The 26,304-nt window shown below is 40.4% G+C and overlaps 1 protein-coding gene across 8 annotated transcripts in view; it reads right to left on the bottom strand.

Moving 5' to 3' along the window:
* The window catches only part of nrcama (neuronal cell adhesion molecule a), a 64,392-nt gene that overhangs the window by 30,955 nt on the left and 7,133 nt on the right, over window positions 1-26,304 (bottom strand). For 6 of the 8 annotated variants that reach the window (XM_088072479.1, XM_088072482.1, XM_088072477.1 and 3 more), the window contains exon 1: window positions 8,307-8,351. The gene's annotated coding sequence lies outside the window, so the exon portion shown is untranslated. Of the gene's footprint in view, window positions 1-8,306; window positions 8,358-26,304 lie in introns of those variants that run through there. The other 2 variants (XM_088072481.1, XM_042511146.2) reach the window with 1 other exon arrangement.

Here is a 26,304-nt window from a genome sequence, read left to right as displayed (position 1 = left end):
GTCACATCAGATCACAGTAACAGAGATATTGCTAAGACAATGGACTTAGAGTCGGACCGCTTTCAACCAGACTGGACCTGATGCTCCCTCGTCTGTAGCTCAGTACGCACATTATATACATTGTTATTTTTACATAAATGTACAAATATCATAAGTTTGCATCTTAGAACTCGTGGTCTATCGAGAAATTGTGTTGGATTTTCTTTGCAGAGAAATTTCACTGCTTTGGGGTAGACATCCAGCACATGCATCATCACACACAAACCAGACTACAGTGAACTGTGGTGGCCTTCATACAGTCTGAGAGTCTCCAGTAACCAGGTCAGTAGAATAGGAGCTGTGAGCCATGAGAGTTTCCACAAATGCACAAAGCAGAACTGCAGCCTAAATGTGAAGCCACTGTAACTACTACTTCACTGCTGACATTTAGAGCAGACTTTAAACTTCATTACGGGGAATGTGCATCTGAACTTCTTCAAAAACACCCTTAAAACTGTGACTCCCTGAAACTGTACATATAGTTGGAAAGAAAAACGAGGGCCCAGACATCCTCCTGCAACAAATACACAAACAGTGCATATGGACCACAAACACCTTTATGCAGCCAATGCCTGAGGTGAGAACTTTAGAACTTATCGCAGTATTTAGAAAACTGATCCTGCAATCATGTGTGAATGAGAAGGTGCTTGTGCATCCAGCAGGGAATATTCTATGCATAGTGTATAATATGCTATCTTTTAGAGACTGAACATAACTTTTGCAGATATCTGAAATTAATTTTTATGGAACCATTATTAGCTTTGATTTTGGTCTCCACCATCTCCTGAGGTGAATAACTAGCTCTAAATGCACCACTATGGTCACCAAAAAGTCACTGACTTTGTTGTTTGGTGCTCTGCATGTAGCAAAAGTTTTTGGACTTTTTTGTTTTCTGCTGTTGCCAAAAAGTGGCGCTGATGAGAGTGATTTAAAACTAGTAAAACTGCGAGCCGGAAATAACAAAACTACTAGAGACCATCTTGCAACTGGATTACTTCAGTCACAATACAGCTGTCTGCGATTTAAAAGAAATGTGAGCCAGGAGCTTATAATGGGGGACCCTATTGATTGGGCTGCACACATCTTTGAATGTAGCCTTTATTTTGATCTCAGCTTTAGTGAGCTCATTACTGTTAGCTGTCGCTTTTAGCGACCCCCTTCACATACAAGAGTGATCCATAGCAGCTTTAAATGAATATATGGCTTTTTCTCATACATCAAGACACAGGCTAGGGTTGAGGGTTGAACACACTTCTAGTGTATGTAGAGGAGGGATGCAAATGTGCAGCAATACAGATACATATGTATTAAACAGCCGGAGAAATACAAAGACATGCCAACATACCAGTCCTGTGTAAACACATGAAAAAAGGGCTGACCCTGAGTGGAAACCTCCGAACTTCTCTCTGTCCTTGTCTCTGTATCTGTCAGTTTGATAACTTTTATTGGACGTCTGCTCAGTCTCTCGTGTCTCTTTCTCTCTCCGTCCTCCACAAACCCTCATCAATTGATGGGTCTGCCATGAACAAAGGCTATTGTAAGATGAGAAAATGGCCTTACTTCTTTGGGGCGAAGCCTTGACTGGATTTTTTTGATGAAAAAGGAAAAACAAGGGGCAGCATTGCCTCACTAATCCATCCTGACAGATGGGCTGCTATTCATGCATGTTTCATATCTTTTTACGTTAAGTATTATTTACTAAAACACATTTGTGCTGCAGACAATGGGTGGATCATGTTGCCATTTTCTTACCGTGGAAGGTAAGGAGAGACATTATGAGTGGTGGGAATAAAGCACTCACTCTCAAGTTAAAGTGAAGCTATGCAGGGTGTATTTTATGGTTAACACTTGACAATAGGGAATGGAAGAGGAGGTGTGAAGTTTATTGAAAAAAAAAAACTTAATAGTGAGGATGAGGTAATGGCATATTTGCATCATTGGTATGATCTTATTTCCAAGGAAATATTCACAGAATACCCCAAATATGTCCAGATTGTGGCGGTTTTAGCACAAATAGTATTTCAAAAGTTTCAGAAACACATACTTGAAAGATTATTGGTATATTCTTAAAAGCCAATAAGAGGTTTAGCTGTTGCTCAAAAGCACTTCAGCCATGTCACCTTGTCACGGTTAGAACCAGCAGCTCTCCAGTTACAAGTCACAACTGCTTAATTTAAAGCAACCTCGTGTTTAACTGCTGACATCATCGGAAGCTGCAGCTACACTGGAAGTTATTGTAAGAGGAGCTTTCGCTACACTAACACCACTTCTTTGCATTGAAAGGACAGAACTGGCAGCCTCTTTGTCTCCAATAGCCCCCAAACCGGATCACACTCAGCCACCAAAATCAGAACAAACTATCTCAGCCTCTTTTTGTACATGCACACATACACACACACAGGGCCTTCCCTTTTTGGGTTCAGTTTTTCTAGCACCATCCGCACAATCCCCCAGCGACTGCTTTTCTCTCAGGCTTTGTGAAGTGCTGATGGTCAGCATGCCGCCCTCCCTGCTCTCCATCCACAACTCTACAACCACCCGTGGGGGCTATTGTCCTTCATGTTGTTTACCACTGGGATAACGCTGAAACGGCAGGGGTGTTCTAGGGCACAAGGTGATACCTCCGGCAATAAAACAGTGGTTGAGTGTGTGCAGTTATGATAGAAGGGAAAAATGCACACATACTAAATGGTGCTTAAGTTTGATTTGGATACAGTACAAAAAATAAAAACTCTGCAGTGTCCAAAAAACAAGATACACTACAGATCAAGGAGTAGGGTCGTCTGCATATATAAATGCATAATTCTAATTTAAATGTAATTATAAAACTTGGTGTATGGTGTTGGAAGTAGTCTCAAAACACTAATGTTAACTAAAGTGGCTTTCTCCTAAACTTCATCTCCATTTGACCAATTTGGCACTGTACAATAACAGAGAATGCAAATCTTATGCCTATTGCTCAAGGACACATATGACAGTTCACATGGCTGTCACAAAAGCCTGTATAGCCAAGGCTATTGAATGCTATGACACTGTTATATTGCAGCATGTTGCCAAATGGTTTATTAGGTGGTGCACTATCATAGAACAACCTTATGTTGAAAAATATTTTATTTCTATACTTATACTTTTATATACTAAAAAATAAGTGTATTTATACTAAAAGAAGACAGGGGTGAGAATTAAATTCTGCAGAAAAACCATGTCCCAACCTTCATTGAACAGCTTTTTCTATAGCTTCTTTCCTACTGGACAAAAAAGACACCAATATCTGGCTTTTGTCTTTATTGGGAAACATTTAAAAACACAAATTATTCCTCGCACAAATGACTTTAGTCACTAGTATTTATCAGCAGTGATGGAAGTACCCAGGCGGACACAATCATTTCAGTCCCTTATCTTCATTTACTGTATGTAATGTAATTCTGCGTTATTCGAGTTGAACAGTGAAATATACAACTACTGAATAGTTTAAAGGTGACGACCAAAGCTGAAGAGTTGATGATCTACCGGCTTGGAAATTGAACCATCCTGAGATGAGTTCCCATGCATCCCCCTACACTCTTAAACCCCTGACATGAATAGCCATAGAAATATCTTATTGTCATTTCCTGTTCCCCCTTTCTTTTTCCTTTTCAGGGAATGAGAGCAGCCCTGCCTTTCCATGAACTGAATCTCAACAGCTTTGCTCGAGGCACATTCAGGGAACTGAGTGATCCTCTTTGAAAAGGTGAAAAAATAGGAAGGACACCTCAGAAGGTGTCACACCCTCCACCTGATGAGGCATTGTTAACACAAACTGCTGTGTTAATCTTGTAAAAGAAAAAAACCTGCTTTGACAAAATAGGGGGAAAATGGTCAGTCTAAAGTGTTCACAATTATTACTAAGCTAAAGAAAAAAAAAATATACATTTTAAAAAATGTGATAATTTATGTGTATAAAATATAAATTCAAATAGCTATAAATTGGGGTTTAATTAAACCAACAGCGTATCATTAAACAGGAATGGCTTTGAAAAAATGATAATTGCTCAAAAACAAAACATGGGACTCATCCATGTGTAACTCATCAAAAGCCATTACTGATGGCTGCCATTAAAATTCGCTTCATCTGACATCCAATTATAGCGCTGTGATATTTGGACAATTGCACACATTTTGCCAAGCGTATGGACTGGTTTGTTGGCTGCCGGGGGCTTGGTTGGGTGTTGGGTGTGTGCCCATGTGCACATGAGTGTGTATGCATTTGTGTGTGTTTGTGAGTGCATGTCTCGCCTGTCTAGGGTCATCTCATCAAAAGCTGTGAGCTCAGCCAAAGCAGAGAGCCATGCTGGCTATATGTGTGTGGTTGCTATCGTGTGTTTTTGTGTGTGCACCAGTACAAATTCATATATGAAATTGAGGAAACAAATTGAGTCTGGTGTTCTATTGTTTTCTTGCCTTTATAGTCACACATTCTGTCTTGTGGAAACTGAGGTTTGAATGTAACAGTCCCTATTGTAATGTCAATCTGCTTAACCCGGTCTCACTCCTAACTTAAGAAATCCAGGCCCTTTGTTTTTTGACATACAAGCAACTGTTGTAGTATACAGAGCAAGAAGGTCTGTATTAGGTGGGCAAAGGGAAGTGGACTGGTCAAATAAACTCTGCACTTTCACCTGCGAGCCAAAAGGTGGTAAAAATACTTATTTTAAACCAAACCATGATGGGTGATTTCAATCGACACGTCATCCCTGAGCGTCCAAAACTGATGCTGGAGGGGTACCTAGAGCGCCATAGTTTGACGTGCAGGGCCACTGACCAAGCATGAACATTTGACAAATGGAAATGAGAATGTGACTTTAGCAATTATAAGCTTTTTATAAAACACAGTCCCGTAAAAAATAAATTATTTTCTAAAATGCAACATATCACACACCCTTCCTTATCACTCAGGTACTTCAGTCTTTTTGGTTACACTCATGTTTTATCCAATCATATTTCTCGTCTCTGCCATTTACATTTATCATAACCTCTCTCTCAAACAAATGTAAATAATATCATCTCTCAGTACGCTGCTCGCACCACTGCCACAGTCTAGCGATCCAGTCTACATCGAGGCGTAAACTCATCTGCAAAGTTATTAAGTGTAAAGCATGTGCCGGTTCTGAATTTTCATACCCTTTTTAATTTAACAGACACAAATACTTGCATTAATAATATTTTAGAAATATATTTAAAAAAAAACCTTGGCATTTTAAAAATAAAGTATGTTTTAGATATTCAGATGTATAATACACACAAAAAACGAACTGATGGACTAATCCGTGCAAAATAAAAAGGATAAAAGGCCCCTAAAATCAATACTTCTCAGTTTCATTCTAATACAGTGTGACAGCGTGAACACAGCCACATAAATCCAGCTGGGCCAGTAAACCAGCAGAGTCTCATTGGTATTCCTGTGTGATATTGTTAGGTAAAAGGTATTGATGAGCAGATAGATGCACGTGGCCTTGGTGCGTGACTCCGGGCTTTACTATGACATGAGTTACAGTGTATGTGCATTTGTATGAGTGTTTTCGTGTCCTTCAGGTCAAGACCGTTATGGCTGACGTTCCTATACACCTTTTCCATTTTACTGGGCCTGATCAATTTCTGAGGACCTTCTTTGTAGTAGCTTCATCACACCCTTCAAAAGCATTGCTCAGCATACTGATGATGTTACTATTCTTAGGGCCTGTTGTCGTGCTAAGGATTAATTTTTTTTTCTGTGAAGAGTCAAAATTGGTCGCATTTTATTGTCAAGGAAGAAGAAAAGTTCACTGTAAATTTAATGGCTATCTGGCCTGTAGTTGTTGGTGGTGATGAAAGGTTAGCCAGATGGTGGACTGATAAATGGACTGGCTACCACACCATCAGGGCTAACAGAGCAAATATAAGAATATAATGATAAAGGAGTAACAGTGTGAAAAGTGCATGATGGGATGGAAACGAGGCAGGGGGTGAGAGGGGGGGGATGGGACTGATTGACGCGTTGTGGCAGTGCAACAAGCTGGCATGGCCCTTTTTTTTCTCCTCCACCCATCTGTTCATCAGGATTACTCATCTAGAGAGGGGTGGAGGAGGAGAGAGGAAACTGTAGGAGGGCAAAGACTGGGAGAGGAGACGAAATACATCAATACAACCTACAATAACTGAATTCAAACCACTTTCCTGTGCCATATTTTCAGTAAAATAAACTGCTGTGATAATGACTCAATGTTAAAATTATGGATCAGTGCAATATAAGAGTGCTCTCATGGGGCTATTCAGGTAGCAGTGATAGTAAAGGGAGGTGGAAACATTGTAGTGGTGTGTTATGTAATACTGTGCTGCAGCGCCCGCTCTACTTACTAAGACATTGCTCCCTACTGACAAATATGTTTTATGGGTTTCCATAAGGCAGCATGCTCAGTGTACTACTGGCCTGCTATTGGTGGAGTTTTCTTGTAGACAAGAAAAGTTTACATTCAGTATTACTCTTCAAAATGCATAGTGTGCATCCTGTACTTTCTTCCTTTTACAACATTTGGTTGTAAACTGGTGGAAAATGAAATATTATTTTCAAAACAACAATGTGGAAAAAATTGGCATTCTGTTTCATGTGTTATATCAGTGTGTGTTGAACAGCATCTGTGCTCTCTCTCTCTGTCTGTGTGTGGTGTGTGCACCTGAGTGTGTCATGTGTCAGCAGGTGAGCAGCAGTTGATGCCAAGACATGTGGCTCCTATTTTTCCAGTCGCATTTAAACAAACACATGCTGGGTATTCATATTATCCTTTCACCTCTCTGGGTGTGGACACATTGTTATTGTCAGTGTTTTCTTTAATGTAGGCTTAAGGCTTTTTACTAGGGCTGTCAGTGTTAACGTGTTAATCGTCGTTGATTGCCGGCCGTCATTCCTGTTGTTAAGAGAGTGCACCAGGCTGAGTTTTAAAGCTAGAGTGATATTATGGAATCACATGAAACTGGACGACCTGAGGAATCCAGTGGTACCAACCATGTCATGCTAGTTTCACAGTCAGGGGGCAGAATAACGCTCCAGTGTTTTTGACTACGGAAAAACAGCAGGGTCATTGCACAGGGGCCCCATGACCTCTGACCTTAAGATATATGAATGAAAATGGGTTTTATGGGTACCCATGAGTCCCTCCTTTACAGACATGCCAACTTTATGCTCATCCCATGCAGTTTTTTGCTGTCATTTCATTCCTAATCAAGGCAATCTGTTAAGAGTTCCTTCACCCTGCCAATATGGACTTCAAAACTGTTACACAGCTTAGGGATTCATCTTCAACTCTTCCATTAACTGAGCTATCTTTAAAACCATGAGTTTAATCTGACACCTCGCAACATTCCTCAGCTACTAGCTTGTTCCATAGATGTGTTCACATCCACTCTTTAATAGTATCTCACCTCACTTATTAGTTATTTTCCACATCAGCGTAATTGTATTTAGTCTTTAACATCACACAAGGATGTTGCAACAAGCATCAAGCCAAGGGCGTAATTCACAAGGGCGGAACACAGGGGACATGTACATTTTCAAATATTCACATACTTGTGCTAATTGTTTTTTATTATTACTGTGCTTCTAGTTTATACTTTATATTTTAACCGACTTTGCATACTCAGCACATTATACTTGTTTATCATTTCAAATATTCACATAGTAGTGCTAAATGTCGCTTATTACTGTATTTGTATAGTAATAAGACATTTGAAATCAAAATTCCACCCCTGCATCATGCTACTGTAGTTTGCTAGGTTAGTACTTGCACATACCAAGAGGACGCAGCCAAGGCTGCAAACGGTATGAATCAGTCACTGCCAGCTGTAAGGCACGCCTCAACACTCAGCACTTTTCATCCATGCTAACTGACCTTTCTTATTAAAGATACAGCCATGATTTGAAAAACTAGTAAAAATGCAGTTTCAGTGCATTTCCAAACACAAATATTTGTAGTGCTGTCAGTAACAGCCACACAATACATTGTCACCTCAGGGTGATGCTGAACATAGCACAACAGCCCATATCACTGGGACACGTGCACAAGGCCAGACATGAAATCAGCAAACATTGTGATCCAAAACTAGAACAGGAGGATGTTTGGGTGCTGCTGATTCACACATCAAGTAACATCAGTGTGTACACAGAACACAGGAGCAGAGGATAACAACATCACAAGACACTTAGAGACAAATAAAGCGAAGTTCAGCAGAGAGAGTATTTGCAACATTTGACTCACCTATAAGGATTTAATCTCAGCTGCTTTCTGTCTTCAGGAGTTGGTTCAAACCTGCAATAATGAGAAGAACATTAGCTGCTAATGGGGGTGTTTTTCAGCCAAAATTGGCTAATCAGTTCTGAAACTGACAGTATAATTTCATACAGTATATAATTTAAAATCCTAAAAAATGTGCTACTACAACTGCTACTATCTTATCTCCTGTGATATTGTGTAGCACTGATGTTTTCATCACATTTCATTTGGCAAAGAAATACTTGGTCAAAGTCCTGCAGCTTCCATTCATGCTAAATTGTATCAGCTAACTCCTATTACCAAATCAGCATCAGGTCACCAACAAGCACTTAAAGCAAAATTTCACCTACGAAATGACAAGGTGTAACCTTGTATTTGTGAATAGTCTGTGCTTTTCTGCCAAAGTGTCAGGGCCCCCCCTGACCTTCACCTGCAAAACGTCAATGAAGTTTACATGCACTGATGAAGAAAAGACTAAAAATGACTTCCTAGAGACACAAAATGACTCAAAAAGGACTTAAAATGACCTTACTAAGACAAAACCAAACCACAAAAGATACGTAAAGACTGCAAAGAGACGCACAGCCACCAAAAACTCTATTTGAGATTTCAGATTTCAGATTTGAATTCATTCATCAATACAGGCTAGTGTCGCACACACAGCACGACATGAATACACGAGCACATCCTCTTCACTCTCCAGGGAATACCCAGTAAATGACTCTGTCTTGCTGAACACAAGGACCTTCAATCAATAACCAAAATGTCTGCAGTCATTTTTATTACTTTTACCTCCAGCAGGGGACACGCATAAACGACACAGTGCCCCCCGTGTCCCCGCAAACAGGCTTTCCTCCGTGACCGTGAATGCATTATCATAATCTCCAGAGAGACTCTCCATTCATCTCACATTAGCAAAACAAATGTGACAGACAAAGAACGCCGGCCCATTTAGACGTGAAGCCATTAAAACTGTAGTTAGCTCAGAGCAGAAAGACCCGTGGATTATGTGAGTAGCCATTAATAAGCTGAGGTTGAGCTGTTTGAACTCATCGGGCATGTAAAAGATGAAGATCTCTGAACTCTGTCCGATGACATGGGGTGAGAAGCTGCTGTCACAGCAAGAGAGGTTGGAAGAATGCCTGCGACATGACCCGTCACCATCTAACATCAGCACATGGGAATCAAACTAAAGTTATTCTGAAAGTATAAACGTGCCAAATTGAACTGAATGATTTCAGTAACCTAGACTGAACTAAAACAAATTGAACTGAGTCAAAGTGAGACCAGAGAGGGCAGGGAGGGAGATGTTAATGAACGGAGACAGGGACGCACCGAGACATCAGAAATCCCCGGCAGGAGAGGCAGAGCGAGGATGATGGGAGAAAGAGTGTGAAGAAAGAGAGAACACATAAAAAAATGAAGGGCGAGAGGGAATCAGAAACATGCATTATTAACGGGCAAATCTAAAAGCGCTTCATCATCAGAGTGCAGAGAGGGGGGTGGAGAGCGATAGAGGAGAAGAAGAGAGAGAAGAGGAGAGCTGGGAGATGGCAGGGGAGAGACACTAGCAGGCCCGACCTCATGCTCCAACGCATTACCATGGAGACGACGGGAGAGACAGACCCTGGATACCATATGACAACAAAGAATGCATTTTCATTTTAACGGAATAGTTTTTAAATGAATAGTTTTATTTGCTTTTTTGTGAAGAGTTAGACGATAAGACCAATAACACGACAAGCTACAGGGAGGAGATGGTTAGCTGAGCTTTGAATAAAGACTGGAAGCAGCTGGCAGAGCTCTGCCCAAAGCCAACAAAATCCACCTACCAGCAAGTCTAGAGCTAATAAATGAACACAACACATTCAAAATATGTACAAAAAAAATGTAAAAACTACAGATGTCTTGATCACGTTTTTGTTTTTGCCCCCGCTCTCAATCCAAGTAATTTAATATTGAGCAGATCATCTGCCGGTACAGAGTCCCAATCCAATACTTCAATTTTCCTACAGCTGCACAATGCAAACTTTAAGTACATCAAAGTTATTAAAATCAATCCAGTCAATCAATCCAAAAATCCCTATGTCCAAGTTTCATTTGCATTTTTTTTTATAAAATAACAAACCCTACCTAAGATCTTTTTGGCTTTGTCACTGTGAAGTGAAATTCTCTGTCCCTTCAAGGGAGTATTTACCGGCGATGCTTCAATGCGGCCTGAGTTACCTGAATGATTTGTATTCTGTTGATTTTTGTGTGAAATATATTAATAAATTAGCCTTTATGTTTTGGCTAACTGGCTGCTCGTAGTAGCTTAATATTTAACAGACATGAGAGAAGGATCACTTTTTCATCTAACTATTGAAAATTAAGCAATCTGTGTTTTGTTTTTTTTTTAAATGTCACACTATTACTTTGAAAAAACATCCTTAAACATATAAAGCATTATGTAACGTATTTATGTGTGAAACCCTGCTATTCAAAAGCTGTAACATTCAGCCAAGTGAAACTCCCAACAGTTTTCAGTAAATTTTCACTTATCAGATATGATTCTAGCACGCTGACTCTATTCCCAACAAACTTTATTGGCATTTGCTGACAAAGACAATACAGGAGCGACCTGACAAGCGTTATACATTTTTAAGTGTTCCACAGTGTAGAATAAATGTCTGAATCTGTCTGATGAGCCTTCAGAAGAATTCATGAAGCAAAAATAGATCTGACTCGTTCACTTCATCTTCTGCTGGGAACTAAAATATCTCTATGACAACAGTGTGAATGTGAAATGTAAGCTCTGTGAATACTTAAACGCTGCCTGGAGATAAAGGCCAGTGTTTCTCTGAATGTCCTCATACCAACTACAGTGAGATCACTATATGTCTGATTACTAAAGCCGCATGTCCCAAAGCCCGGTGCAATACCACTATCTATCTCCGGTTTCAATTAGCAGCCTGAGTTTATGGATCCACTGGGAACCAGTACGCTCTGCATGTGTTTGAATGTCTCTGTGTGTGTGTGGCACATGGGGAGGGTTTTGCAGACTGTGATAAAATAACTGACCCCAGGCGTGAATAAAAATGTGGATGCACGTGTGTGTGTGTGTGTGTGTGTGTGTGTGTGTGTGTGTGTGTGTGTGTGTGTGTGTGTGTGTGTGTGTGTCTTAATCCCCTAGGCTGAGGGGCCTCAGAAATCAGTGACGGCAGCAGCTGCCCAAAAAAAACACTGAACACATGACCTGACTGCCTGGACCCACACCCACTTCTACCTTCATCTGGTTCTACACAATATTAACACACACAAATACACACAAACTGATGAATTAAAAACAACCCCTATGTCACCTCTGTACTCAGGGGTTAATACACATCCTCAAAAACCCATACATGACATTACTTTGAATGTGGGTTCAAATGACTATTAGTGACCAAAATGTAATTACAAGTAGGTTGAAATCCTTTTAAGGACCAAAAATATTATACATTCAATTACAGGAGTAGCAGAAGGTAAAATTGGCATAGAACATGTGTGTGTTCCCCAATAAAAACAGGAAAGTTGCAGAAAACTTTGTTTTGCAAAATTAAAGTCATTTACACCATAAATTGATGCAAAAAGGCTAAACATTGGTGCCAAAAAATCCTCAGAATGCAGGTAATGAATTTGCAATGCTCAATATTTTCTGGTGGAGGACCCTCAAAACCCATTTGAGATGCATTTCAAATGAAACCTTGGCAGGTATGCAATAGAAATTTCATCAGTGCTTTATGCTCTTTTTCATCATTTTTGAGAAAAGCCACTTTCAAAAAGCCACGTTTCCTTATGTTAAATGTACAGTTGGGGTCTCGTAACTATAAAAGGTGTAAGCTGCCATCCAAATATATCAGTCCTCATTTTTCTGCCTATTCTCTTCCACTAACACCAGAGGAAAACACGATAAAATAGTCTGTATTACTTAAAGCACAGTGCCCAGGCAGCCATGAATGAAGTCCGACTTTCTCACTCTTTGAAACACGTTCCAGACACCAGTTGCCTCGGAGCTGACCAGTGCAAACAGCCAAAAACACAAAAGTAACACATTTGCTTTTTTAAAACAAATATAGGGTATCAGCAGCAGACCAACAAAAGAAAAGAGGTTGAAGGAATTTGCAACTGTTTTTCAGTTTATCACATCGCCAAGCAAGACGTAAAATTCATGATTATTGTGAGACGTAAAGCCACACTGTCTTCGTCGTGATCCATGGAAGCAGTGGAACCTGAGCGGTGACGACTGTTTGTCTGGAGCCTGAAGGTTGTCTGTTCATCAAGTCGCAGACATACCATCTGTGTGTGATGAGATTTGGTGTAGGCCTTGGGCTTATTTATTACTGTGAGTGTGTGTATGCGTATTGTGCGCCCATGCACATCTGTCTACATGTGCCTATAGTCACAGAAAATGACAAATGACCTAATTAAGATGGTTGCCAGGTTGGGTTCAGTACACCGTGTCATTGTGTCATATTGAGACAATGTTCCACAATACCATTTACAAAATCCCCTGACATATTAAAATTGGACAGGTGTGATATAGTCGCCTCACATTGGTGGTACCAGGTGTAATCAGGACATACTGCTGCAATAAAAATCAGTGTAATGTGTATGCATGATTTGCCCCAAAGGTAACATGTATATAGTGAATAAAAGCGGACCCAGAATAGAACTCTGGGGGACCACACAAAAGAGGAGCACGGTTTATAATGTGAGGATGGCCTTTACAGATGCCTCTGAAGTCTCCACTAAAGAGTTTAAACACACATTGCCTTATAATGTTTGTGTGTGTGTGTGTGTGTGTGTGTGTGTGTGTGTGTGTGTGTGTGTTGGACACAGAGACTGTGAGGGGAAGGGGGAGTTGGTAACCATGGCTATTTGAAGGTTTTTTAATTTGAACAGTCTGTGAGCATCCTTCAGATGACAGACAACACACACAGACCAGTCCCACACAAAAAGAGCGGTCAGAGGGAGCTGGGTTTAATCAGAGAGATTTACTGCCGCCTGGAAGTTTTTTTTTTCCCCCTCCAGAGGTTAAAGGGACAATTCTCCCATCCCCACTGTTCCCACTCGACACCACACAATGGAGTCATCAAGAATGTCACACATACACACAGAGGGATGGTAAGAGTGAGAAAGATAAATCAAGATTAAGGAACAGTAGGAAGTAGCATTCCTCTGCTGCTGATCCTCTGCTTAGATTTCTGGGAAGGGGAGCGTATTGTAAAAATGTCCAGGTATGAGAGCTCTCTGGGGACAGGATTCAATCATCAGAGTCATTTTACAGCCCCAACAGAGGGAGTGTATGAAAGCGAGAGTGGAGCAGGAGAGGGAGATGGATGAACAGAAGAGTGGGAGGTCTGGAGCAACAGACGACGAAACAGACTGTGGAGAAAGAAGATTTGTAAACTGAGTGAAAAAGACGGCCACCATCAATGCAGATTATGACGCTCGGCTCCATTAAATCGGTCACAGTGAGAGAGAGGCCTGCCAAGGAGTTTGATTTCTATGTTAATGAATGACTTCTGCAGGCTGTGCAGGGGGTTGTTTTACTTATAGAAATACTTTTTTTTACATCTATTGTTATCTCCATAAAACTGACAATAGATATTTTTTAAGAAAGACATTTTGACATGACACAGCAGGAATAGTACAGGGGTAAATAATGAAAGGAATGATGGCTGAATTCCATTTAGCTTCCTGATATTGTGCACACTTGCTCACTGGTTTACTGTAACATATACTGGAATATACCTGCATCACCTCTGCTTTCCCCATTATGACAAGTCAGAATGTGTACTGGCAAAAAGGCTTGTATTTCAGGAAGAAGGTTTTAGATGATATCATCCAACCATTTTAGGATGTTGATGATATTGGCTTCTGCGGGAAAGGAGAGTGTTTCCCCGTCGCCAAACCTTGCCCCCAACTGAAAAGCTACTTTATTAATGAGTATTTGCTTCATAAACTGAATAATTTACTTCAAACTTCATTTGTGGATGTATATTAGGTATTTTTGCAGTTTTAAAGTATAGGTTCACATTTTTTAAGTCTTATCTTAAAGCAATATTCATGGCCAGAGTTAGACAGAAAGTTTTTTTAGTTGGTCACAGATTTCGTGTTTAGCTTTTAAACATTACCACTTGATCTTTAAGCTTTTTTTAGGACTTCAGTACTGGCTGACTTAAAGAAGCATTTTTGCACATCGAGCGGTATAACACCTTGGTGAGACCCCTGCCAAGATGCCAACCACTGTTTAAGACCAACAAACAATATAACCGGTTGTTTTTTTAGCAAGTCATTGCCATGTTTCCAGCATCTGTTTAGAGGCCCAGCTTTGGTTATTTGCTGCTGATGCTGGGTTACTGGGAACGTTTGCCAAGAGAAGAGCAGCAGCAGAAAGTTTGCTTATCCAGCAGATATGATCTGACTCCCTGTGGAAAAAAGATCCGATGCAGGTATTGCTTGAGTGGAGTTCTTTCGATACGATTTGATTCTGGGTTATTTCAGTCAATACCTTAAAGTTATCAAGTACTGATACCCAACCCTAGTGTCCACTGTAGACAGTACCACGAAAAAGGCTTATTTTTTAACTAGTTATCGCTGCGTTTCCAATGGTGATTGTGCCACCAAAACCGATTATTTTAAGCCAAAAATGATCTTTTTCTAACCATAGCAAACTTTAAGGTGGCTGTGTTAGAGAGGAGATAAGGAAAGATGCGAAAAATTACTGCAAAAATCAATTGGATGAAACTCATTTGTTTTTACACTTATTTATCAATTAGTTCACCAAATATTCTCGTCAATAATTTTCTCTGTTTGACACAAAATGACTTGATAGTGGTCAGTATCACTAAAGAAATCAGATACATCGAGATCTGAGAGGCTGTAGCATCACCATGGAGATTACCAAGCACAGCCTGGCCATCAGTGACATGACATGTCAGCAACACGTTGGAGAAATGCCCATGCAGCCAGCACGCTAGAGACCATCTTATCTGAATGAAGAACACAAAGAGGAGGCAAGGGAAAGGCAAAGATGGAGACAGATGCAGAGTGAAAATGAGTGGAGGGCAGTGAGAAATGGAAACGTGGAAATGAGAGTGTGAAGAACAAAGGGAGGGCAAACAGTGGAGGGTATAGACCTATAGGATGCCTGGGAGATGTCTAATATTGACTGCATATCTTCCAGTGAACACAGAGAAAGGCAGAAGAAGAAGGACAGAAGATTGAGGCCTCCTAATATTAGTAACACCAGAAGAGAGGGATTTCTCTATGTGATCTCATTAATTTAGGACTCCTTCACAAAAACTTGTTCTCAGGCTTAAAGCTGTGATGAGGAAGTGACAAGCTCACACAAAGGCAGCTCAGACACACCGCAGCGGCTCACTGTGACAGTCAAGAGTAGATATTACACTTGTGTTTGGCAGTGAAGCTCTAACCAAGTGAGATTACTGTAAATGGGATATCACTTTTTTTTAATGGTTCAACAAAGCCTCTGCGTGGAGACTGACGCCAGATTGTAGCTTTATGATACTGAGAAAAGACTGCACACGCTTCTCACTCTTCTGCTTGTCTCACGCCACACAAACAAAGCGCCTCACAGCTGTGTAATTGGTATATCCTGCAGGCAGACATCGTGCGACGCGAGACACTTTGAAGGATGATCAAAACTGGAGATGAGTGATGACAGGCGATGACATACTGAATTTGCTATTTTAAGTTAATATCAAGGAACTATGGGGATGTATGTTCTTTCTTCTCAGTACGCCTCCCTCCGGGTAAATGTGGGTAGGGATCAGGCTATGTCCTGCTGACAGAGCGTCAAACATGATATTTAATGTCAGTCCAAACTCTGGATTTTGATGCAGCTTAAAGGGATGCTCTGACCCTCCTCACACAGATTACCCCAGGATGAACCCCAGCAATGTGGGATTAGTGGCGTGATTTTTCACATACAGTATGACCTCTCTACATAGATGGATTACCAGATTGGGCTTCATGACACAGGTCCAGAGCCTCTGTTTTAAAGTGGAATCACGACTGCAGCAGCAAAAATATATATGAATGCATTGTTCATTCCCCAACTTACATACTGTACGACAAGCTGGACTCAAGTAAAAGTTATAGTCTCTCCATTTACAAGCAGGCTCTCAAGGTGATAGACAGAAAACCCAAAACTCCATATCAATGCAAAATTCTTGAGAAACATGACATCCTCAGTTGGGAAAATCTAATGAAATACACCGACATTTTTCTGGTGTTTAAAATACTAAATGCTTAGACTCCTCCACCAATCAGCACTTTAATTAAACAGAAAAACTCTAATAGGAGATCCACAAGGTCTGCACTGAGTGGGAATCATCTTTGCACCAGCAATACAAACAATAATACCACTTTGAAATGCTAGGGGCAGAGAGGGACATTTGGAAAGTTGTCTGTTTCTTCTTTAAATGTCTACTTTTTTGTAGGGGTAGTCTTGGGATAGTTTCGGTGGTCATTGTTAACAGTGAGAGCAGTGAAATGCTAATATGTAGGGTGTGCATGACTGGAGCAAGATGTAATAATCTGTGTGTCTGTGCACAGCTAACCCAAAGTGACTAATTACACTCCACTCAGCAGTTCCACTAGATTGAATGTGAAAGCTCTAAAACTCACTTCACTCGACCTGCTAGACTTGACATCAACAGTCCACTTCTGACAAAGGACTTGGAGCTGCAAGAGGACAAAACCGACCGTTACCGAAACAGCAGCATTAAGCACTGGCCAGGGCTCTCGTGTTCGCTGAGTAAACGTGTTTGTGCGCTTTGCTTTTCGCATGTATAAGTGCTGTATTTGTTTATGGCCCTTGAGGTCAAATAAACACTCAACAGCATTGCGTGGCTTTCGCCTCCGAAGCTCTCAGCTTTGTTAAATGAGAGCTACAGAGCTTACATTTTGTGAGGTAACAAAAGAATCCTTAAAAGGCAACAGGGGCCTCATGCAAATGTTCCTGAGGCCATCCTGAACTATGTAACCGCGATTCGTGACCTCACCTGAGCAGCAAAATGAGAGAGCGTGGTCGGACTTATTTGGATGCTGTCATGGTTCAGTAACACACTGATGTTGTTGCTTCCTTGCTGCGGTACGCAGGATCACCGTAGCATAAATCGGACACACGTGCATCTATATACTGCAATTCATACACATGAACCAAAACAGACAAACTTACTTTATTTGCTTCCCACCTTTGCCCTGATTTTCTTTAAACAAATTCATGCTGACCTGCAGTCAAATCCAGTCAACAACAGACTCCAGTCTGAGAGGTTCAAAGAGTCACAGGTTTACAATATGCTATTATCACCCTCTTGCTATTAAAATCCTTTGGATAAAAATGTCTGACAATGATAATCCACTGAGAAAAGACTCTGTGTGTGTGTCCCAATAACCTCATTATTCGACACCAATGTTTGAACTGAGGAGGACTGCTTAAATCTATCCTTTGACACCCTTGCACGGCTTTTGGAGCAGAAAAAAATCAATATTTGAAGAGATGGGTTCTTTCACACCTGCCAATCTCCAAACAATCCCCCAAAGACTATAATCAACACCTCCTCTGTTCTCATCTCTGGAGAATAGACTCGATAACATCAAGTATTTTTTGCCACATCTACATTGATACATTTTCATTTTAAAATGGCATTTTGAAACGTAAACAATCTTTGTACAAATGAGTGTTTTTGCACCGTTTCAGAAAAAAATCTCTCCTATACCAACACACTGGGCATGCACACAAAACTGATATAAACAGGGAACAGGTTGCAGTTGATAGCTTAGTTACAGAAAATACAATGGAGATGGCCAAAAGTGAGACCAGCGGACCAACGGGGAGGTGGAACTGTTTCTGAAAGTAACACATGGCTTTAGGGCGGTCAAAGCAGTGGAAAACAGGTTGGGAATTGCTGCAAAGCAAATACAGTGACATAGTGATACCAGCAGGAAGCATTATCCTTCACCAGACGAGCATGTCGGTGGAAAAGGAGTAATGTTACTCACACAAGAAGGATGAAATCACAAAAGTACGCAGACCTAGTTATAATGTTTTGGCTTTACAAGCTGTGACTGAAGCAAACATGGAAGTCTGTGTCATTGTTTCTAAAAATCTCTGTCTCTGCCCATCTGGAGTTTTCAAACTAAAACGGGGTTTGCATTTTTTTCAGATCTCTGTTTTTGTAGTCAAGTCTCCTGGGTTTGTCTAACTGAATAATTAATAAAACAAAAAACGTGACTTAAGACAGTGTAAAATCAAAATAGCGACCACTGCCCTTTATTTTCTTGACCATTATTTTCCCACACAACAGCAAAAGTTCCCAAAAACTTTTCTCTGCCCTATAGCAACTCAGACAGACACACATTATAGAACAATCTGTTACATTTTAACAATCAGCCTGAAAACTTGATCATCTAAAAATATTTGATTTAAAACTGGTTTAAAATCATTATTTATTCTAATATAATCCATACTTTATATCAGCTTTACATGCAAAGGCTATTTGGAGTTTCACAACAGTATTCTCTTATTTAATCACCTTGCTTTAAACATGCTGTTTGTTCTGATGCACCAAAAGACAGGAGTCATTGGTTCATATCCCTCTTACATATCCTGCCACAAGGCAAATAGCCAACATTGGATAATCTGTAGAGCTCTCTTCTGTTGATTATAGATACAGACTAATATTTTTTCCTGTTAAGCAGACCCTGACCAGCAGAGTAATGTGACTGAAGCGCAGACAGCGATCTGTCCTGTAAACTGTAAAACATCCATCTTAACATGTATATAAAGTTTTACTGCCACACTTTCTTAAAGAAAAACATCTTGTAAGTCTACACAAAATGACTGCAGCGTCACGTGTACATGTCACTGTACCAAAGTAGCAGACCCTGGCAGCTTGTTTCCACTCAATCTCTAACCACACACACACACACACACAAACACACACACATAAGCATACGCTATTCACTGCTGCCCACAGGGCTGTACAGCCTTGTTGGCCAGTGGTGCTGAGCTCGTGGCAGGCCAGACAGCACGCACCCAGCTGTATCTCTATACAAAGGCCCCAGTCAGCACTTTGGTACTCTAAAAACAGATGCTGTCTGAGCTGATGAGTGTACCCTCGCAGCAAAGCAGCCCCGGGTTTACATTGGGACGGTCCACAACCCCATCTGTGCAAATGCATCCTCTATTATGTTTACTAGCCTTGTTTGAGGAGAATTTACATCACGACACCAATAGAACTGTTGTTTTGTTGTTCATTTTCGGGACAGTTCACCTCAGAATCAAAAATACATATTTTTCTGCTTGGCTGCAGTGCTATTTATCAGTCTAAATTGCTTCCAAGCTTCGTTCAGCGCAGTACAGTTGGGTAGAAAGAAAATACTGTAGTTCCATCATGAAACTGCTCGCAACAAGGTCTGTGGATTATCTTGAGTAACTGGGTCATGATTTCTGGAAAGACACATTGCTGGTGAGTTTTTTCGAATGTCTTTTTTTGGCATTTTGAGCACCAAAAGCCGAGTGCCATCTTATTCTATCATACTGGAGAATGCAGACATCTCTATGGCAGATATCTCCAACACGCAAAACAATCTAGATTGATAAATATTGCGATAGGTAGGAGAAATTTGAATCTGAGGTGAACTGTCGCTTTAAGGAAATCTTTATTGGTGTATTTTGCTTGTAGTTCATCCAATTGTGCTTTGCCTTAAAATGAACTTAAGGAGTAGTGAGCAAAAAGAAAGGCGGTATTGAGCAGGATAGCAGCTCTGTAAAACATGACTGACCATGAAAATCTTTTGGCTATGGTGAGAACTGAATCCCCCTTCTTTTGGCTAAAGGAAGCTCCATTTAAAAAAATGCCCATCTGACTGCTGGGATTTTGGCTAACCAAGATAAACTGAGTTAACCCACTCAAGCCTGTGTTAATGAGCTTGTGAAAGATCACAGTACTGTCTAAAAACGGGGGTTTCAGCTTTCAGTTGCCCTGCGGGTCCCCGTGCCTAATCCCAGGATCAATAATCTTGTTGTCAATACAACCCCATGTGCTGATACCTATTGATTTGTGATACTTGATAGACTATCAATCAGTGTGGGTCTAGAGTGAGAAAAGCCTGTCTTTGAGTGAATTACAAATCACAAAAAAGGTACAAATAAAAGGAAATTGACACCAGACGATGCAACAACCATAAACAAATCCTACACCTGATTTAAAGACTCTATTCCTCTCCAGATTCTCTGACAGAAGAAGGGCAGTACACCCCCAAATCATCCCAAATTCAACCCTGCTGTGTGGAGAATTTTGAGTGCAAGTGACAAAAGCAGCAAAGCACTCAATAATTCATCAGTCAGTATAGTATTTTGTGGCCTGGCTTTGATACACCAAAGCAGTGGCGGTGCTTCTAAGCAAGAAGATAAGAGACATATTTTTGCATATGTGAGAGGACATCAATTATTCACCTGCAGTCAACCCTCAAGTCAGTCTTTCTCTGTAGCTTGCAGCACACTTGCAAGACGTTGGACCAAAAACACCTGACATAATTCAATACAACAGCTTAAATAGCAATTTAGGGCGGCTTAACATTGTTGTTTTTAGCCATTTTCTGGTGTGCTCGGGTGTTTATTTAATGCCTGAGGCATTACAAAGTATTACATTGTGTACTGCTTTGTAGTTTTAGTCACTAATATCTCTACATATTTTTCTAAATACTGTAAAATTATGTCATGCGGCGAGCTCGAAATGCCTTAATATCACGCAGTATGCCAAACACAGGAAGCTGCATTATTAAAGAGGCATAATGGGCAATGGACCGAGAGATCCTTAAAGGCCCAGAAACACCAAACTGACATCAGAGAAGTAAAGGCAATGAAGGCCAACTGTTGAGTCACCTCACGTCACCTGTCTTGACCAAAAGTTGCTACAACCAAGGACTGCAACCAATGGCCAACTACAATGTACGGCAAGGAAATAACTCTCCATACCAGCAGGCGGTCACAGTCTGTATTTGTACTTCTAAAAGGGAAAGTGGGAGACTGACAGGATGGATTCAAGATGCTAGTTAGCCAGTTAGCACATCAATAACACAACCCAAAGTTGAAAAAACAAACAATATCGACTGTGCATGAGCAAATGATAATACAAACAAATACACACCATCTGTTAAAGAGCTCAATGGCAAAATCTTATCTGAAAATCTATCTGATCCTATCTAAAAAAGTTTGTTTACTTTCCTCACTTCCGTTTCGCTTCTCATGCTTCTGAGCTGAAATGCTAGTCAGATTGATTTTATTAACTAATGGGCCGTCTCTAATGCTAATTCAACATGCTGGATGTGAATTAGCTGAAAAATGGTGAAAAGGGCCGACCACTGCCAACGTTGTGGAACACACTGCAAAAACTAGGGCGACAGATGTTCACCAATGGCCCAACACTGACCGATGGCTGACCATCGGTTTGGCGTGTCAGGCCCCAACAGTTTAACACCAGAGCTGTTTACATGATTAAATGATCTGCCTATTATTTTCATTTATTTTATTAATCATTTAGTTTGTAAAACATCTCAAAATACAAGAAAGTCCAAGCTGGCTTAATAATTTTGGCCATTATATCCAACATTATCATACCACAAATATTACATTTAATATTATGAAAAGGGTAAGAAAACCAGCCAATATTTGTATTTGAGATGCTGGAACCAGTAAAAGTTTGCATTTTTTGCAAGTTAGTAACTTGTTATTTCATGCATACAAAGGTAAAGGCAAAGGTAAGGAGAAGGATGACTGCCTCATTTCAAAATGTTTTTGAGAGAGGGCTGGTCCCTGCTAAAACATTTATGAAGTGAATGGTTGTCTACATCGTTATCAGCCTTCTGGGCACAAAATTTCTATATTATATTCTCTTTGTTGTGCAGGCCAGTGAAAGGCAGATATACATCAGTCAGGTCTTCCCTGAAAACACCAGCTGCTGAGGAGAGGAGGATAAAGATTGATGTATGAATAGATGGATAATTGATGGGGAGATAATAGAGCTGGGCAGCCACAAAATATATTAGAAGTGCATCAAAGCTGTGCGATATTAAATGCTATTAAAATATCATAAAAGAAATAACAGGCTGTTTCAGTCTAGTAGTGATGTGTGTATTGACAGACTAATGGATAGAATTGTGATTAGAGATGCACCAGTTTTTCGGTATCGGCCAATATTTGTCTTGTTGTCTGCAGTCGTCCTATCAGCATATAAGATGACAGTCAGTAATGGCAGTTGTCGATGTTTTTCTGTTGTGTCATGTCAGTTTTGCTCAGGCTGAGACATCCCATGATTCTGGTGACAATAGCAAACATGTTTAGGATGAACTGAGGTCTTTCACAGTACACTCACTATCAAGAAACACATCCTATTATTTCCCTGATAATGCTTTAAAACCATGACGTGACAGTGACAGTTCATGTGATCCAACAGTTACGGGACACTCCCTGGTCACCTGATAGCTTGTGCTCCCTGGTTATATGAGTGTGCACATGGAGGAAACCAGCGTGGGAAAAGTATGTGATACCCATTTTAGAAAAGTAGCTGCTCTCCCACTTATTAATGGGCCTTTTGTAAAGTTAATATCTTGCAGGTAATTTATCCCGTAGCCGTAATGGATGACTGGCTTGAATGAATATAACAAAGTGAAGGGGCTTCCTTTGCCTTACAGACTCCACAGACACTGATGCATTGCAGTAATCAATACCAGTCTTTGAGCCAGTTGTCTGCTTTTTTTTCTCTCCTCATATATATTTGCTTGCATGAAACTATATTAGGGTTTAAGTGGTATGTCATAAAAACAATTCCATAAAAACTACCAGAAACTACAAAAAAAGTGATACTTGCTTCTTGCAGACGGTGGGGAAGCAACTGAGCGTTGGGTAAAGGTTAAATGGGCTTTGTGAGTCACGGATCAGAGCGGCGAGTGGAGGAGAGAGGGAGTGGGCTGAGGGTCAATACCAGCAGTGTGTATATGGTGGGAAAATGCTGGGAGGAAAAAGAAAGCTGGGCAAACAGGCATAGTGCAGAGCCGTGTGCAGCCCTCCCAGGCATGGAAGTGATTACAATTTAAAGAATGTGGATGCGTTCAAATGTCATATATGATAACGTCATTTTTACAGCATAACAACCTTGTTTCCATGGAATAGTTTTTTGTTGTGCTAGAAAAGAAAGAAAAGATGTCAACAATTAGCTTAATTTCTAAAGGATAGGAGTAGCCTCAGTCATTTTATGTCCGACAGGATATAACTAATGTTGTTACTATCGGTTGGTGGCACTGAGTGAATTTACGTATTAGAAATAATGAAATCAAGTCCTCTGTGGCACTGCATCTCTGTGTGTACAGTACATGCCCTATGGGCAGGTAGTGTGTCTGATTTCAATCTCGCTGTATGATTATCTTCACTGAGTATCTTTGCCGTCAGAGCAGGGACATCAGGGTTATCTCTTCCCCACAGAGCAGACATCAGGAGAGCAGAGGTAGTGGCTAATTTGATAGAAAATGGCCTGATCACAATCTGCTCTTCCTTTTGATCAGTACCAGCCACAGAGTTTCAGAGAGAAAATCACGTCAAGTTTGTTTCATGCAAAGGTGATATATCCACATCCTCAGCTGAAGTGTCTCATATCTCATGTCCGACTGCAATAAGCTAAAGTGCTACAACAGCAGCCGCGGCTGCATTACGTCAGGGTGCAAAAAAAGCAAGGTGAGTAAAGCAGCCTGGCTCTGATGGGACAATGCAGGGTATCTGGCAGCCCAAAAAACAGCGGGCTCAGCAGTTTTAGGGGTGAAAGAGACAGAGAGGACAGAGTGGCTAAAGTGGCAGGGTGGGGCATTATCACTGATGTGAAACGCCAGTGACTTTTATGGGCCGACATCCAGAGGCATCAAATGATGCTGAGCAAGAACAAACAGGAAATGTCTTATTCGAACAGTAAGTCATAGTAACCACAGCCAGACCGCATCGCAGTGTGCTGAGACACAAAGGTGCGTTAACATGGGTTTATGTGCTGTTTACAATTGAGCAAGTTATCATCACTGGCTTTTAATCAATGAAAATCAATATAATTTTAATCAATGTAGATGCAGAGAAATTACACGTACCCTTTTTTTGTACATGCAGTGTATATATTTTCTACTCTGAGCCTCTAATACACCATGCCAGTGTCCCAGTCTGGCCTATCATGAGACTGCAATTGTAAGTACACACACATTGTATGTGCTGCTGTACATCTCTTATATAACCCATTGAAAATTTTATCATAGTCCTGTGGAGCAGCGCTGTATATGCTGCACATATATGTTAGGAAGTGAGTGTTATATGGGGGTTTCCACTGACCCTGCACCGCACAGTCTGAGCATACAGTTTCAATCAAATTAAAAGTTGGAATAAACAGAGCATGTTTAACAAGACAGATGTTACACGACTCTCGCTTTCTCTCTTCAAGATGAGAATCTGTCCGTCTTTAATTGGTTTATCTGATAGCAGAAACATTTTAAGTTGATAGATGTCTTTTCCACACTGCCTCTGTTCTCCGTCCTCCTCATTTGCCGGTTTGACAGTTTGTATCTTTTTTCTACAAAGACATTCTTTCAGTACGAGGAGAGGGCACTTGTTGAAGGCGGGCTGCCCTCAGAAAGGCCTTCTCTCTGGGGTCAGACGAGTAGGATTGAGGACACATGCGGGCTCCATTGAACTGGAGCCGCTTTTCCCACACCATACACAAAGTGATGATTAGCAGATGCGCACAACAACTAAGCCACAAAGTATATGTCTTACTACAGGAGTCCCCCTAAATGCTACTGGAAGATAGAATTCACAAATGCTGCTGAGATCAACTTCACTAAATAATGAAGAGACATACACACAGGCTGTCTACAGTTATTAAACACTTAGTGCTTTTTAAGACCTTTTTAAACTCATTCTTAACTCAAATTAAGACAGATTTTTGGACAAAAGAGACTTTTCTTATTGAAGAAATGTGGTCCCATGCAGAAGTGGGTTTTATGTAGGAATATGGTTATTATTAGGTACAAGTATAAAATATAAAGAGACTATCAGGCTATATTATATAGTATACTATATACTATATTGAAATATTTCTATAATTAGAAATGTGGACTTTCATGCAGAAGAACTTGACTCATTTTGGGGAAAAAAATCAAAAGATGGATAAATGAAATTACATAAAATGTTTGTGACAATCAAGATCTCACAAAGCCAAATTATGACTATAAAATAAGACTCTTTAAAGGAGCAGTGCGTAAAATTTAGAGGGCTTTTGTGGCATCTAGTGATGAGGATTGCAGATTGCAACCAGCTGAAACTTCTACCGGTTAGAATTCCTTCAGTGTTTATTGTTCAGAGGCCAAATTATCCACATTCATCTCTTCTTTTCCAAAACAAAGACATCCAGCTATTTAAACCAGTAATAACACTCAATGTAGCAGTTACACAATAAAAAAAATGTATTTTTACAAAACTTACAAAACATGGTAGCACCTACTTATATGTGCTCACCTTTTTTCACTGGTAAGATCCAGACATTCAGGAGGTTTTTACTGGGAGCTAAATTATCCAATTATCTTCTTCTAAATAAATGGACCAGGTGATATAAACTGTTAAAATAGTTTTACATTTAAAAAGCTGTGTTTTTCCAAAACGACTGGTTGCAGAGGGGGCTGCTAATGATAGTGATCAATGCAAAAACAAATGACTTTATCTAGAGTCCGTGTTTTGTTTGTCCATTCTGGGCCTCTGCAGAGACATGACGGTGTGACACTGCGGACTCTGTAGGACCTGCTTCTTTTGTAGATTAAACAGCTCATTCTAAGGAAAACACTAGGATTCTTATTTTTAGGTGATTTTACAATAAAGAAAGCATACTTAGTGTACTGTATTCCA

The sequence above is a fragment of the Plectropomus leopardus genome, chromosome 22 (assembly GCF_026936395.1).
Source record: "Plectropomus leopardus strain MGB_pleo_1.0 chromosome 22, ASM2693639v1, whole genome shotgun sequence".
NCBI lineage: Eukaryota > Metazoa > Chordata > Actinopteri > Perciformes > Serranidae > Plectropomus > Plectropomus leopardus.
The sequence above is the reverse complement of the archived record's forward strand: the minus strand, read 5'-3'. Positions and strand labels throughout refer to the sequence as shown.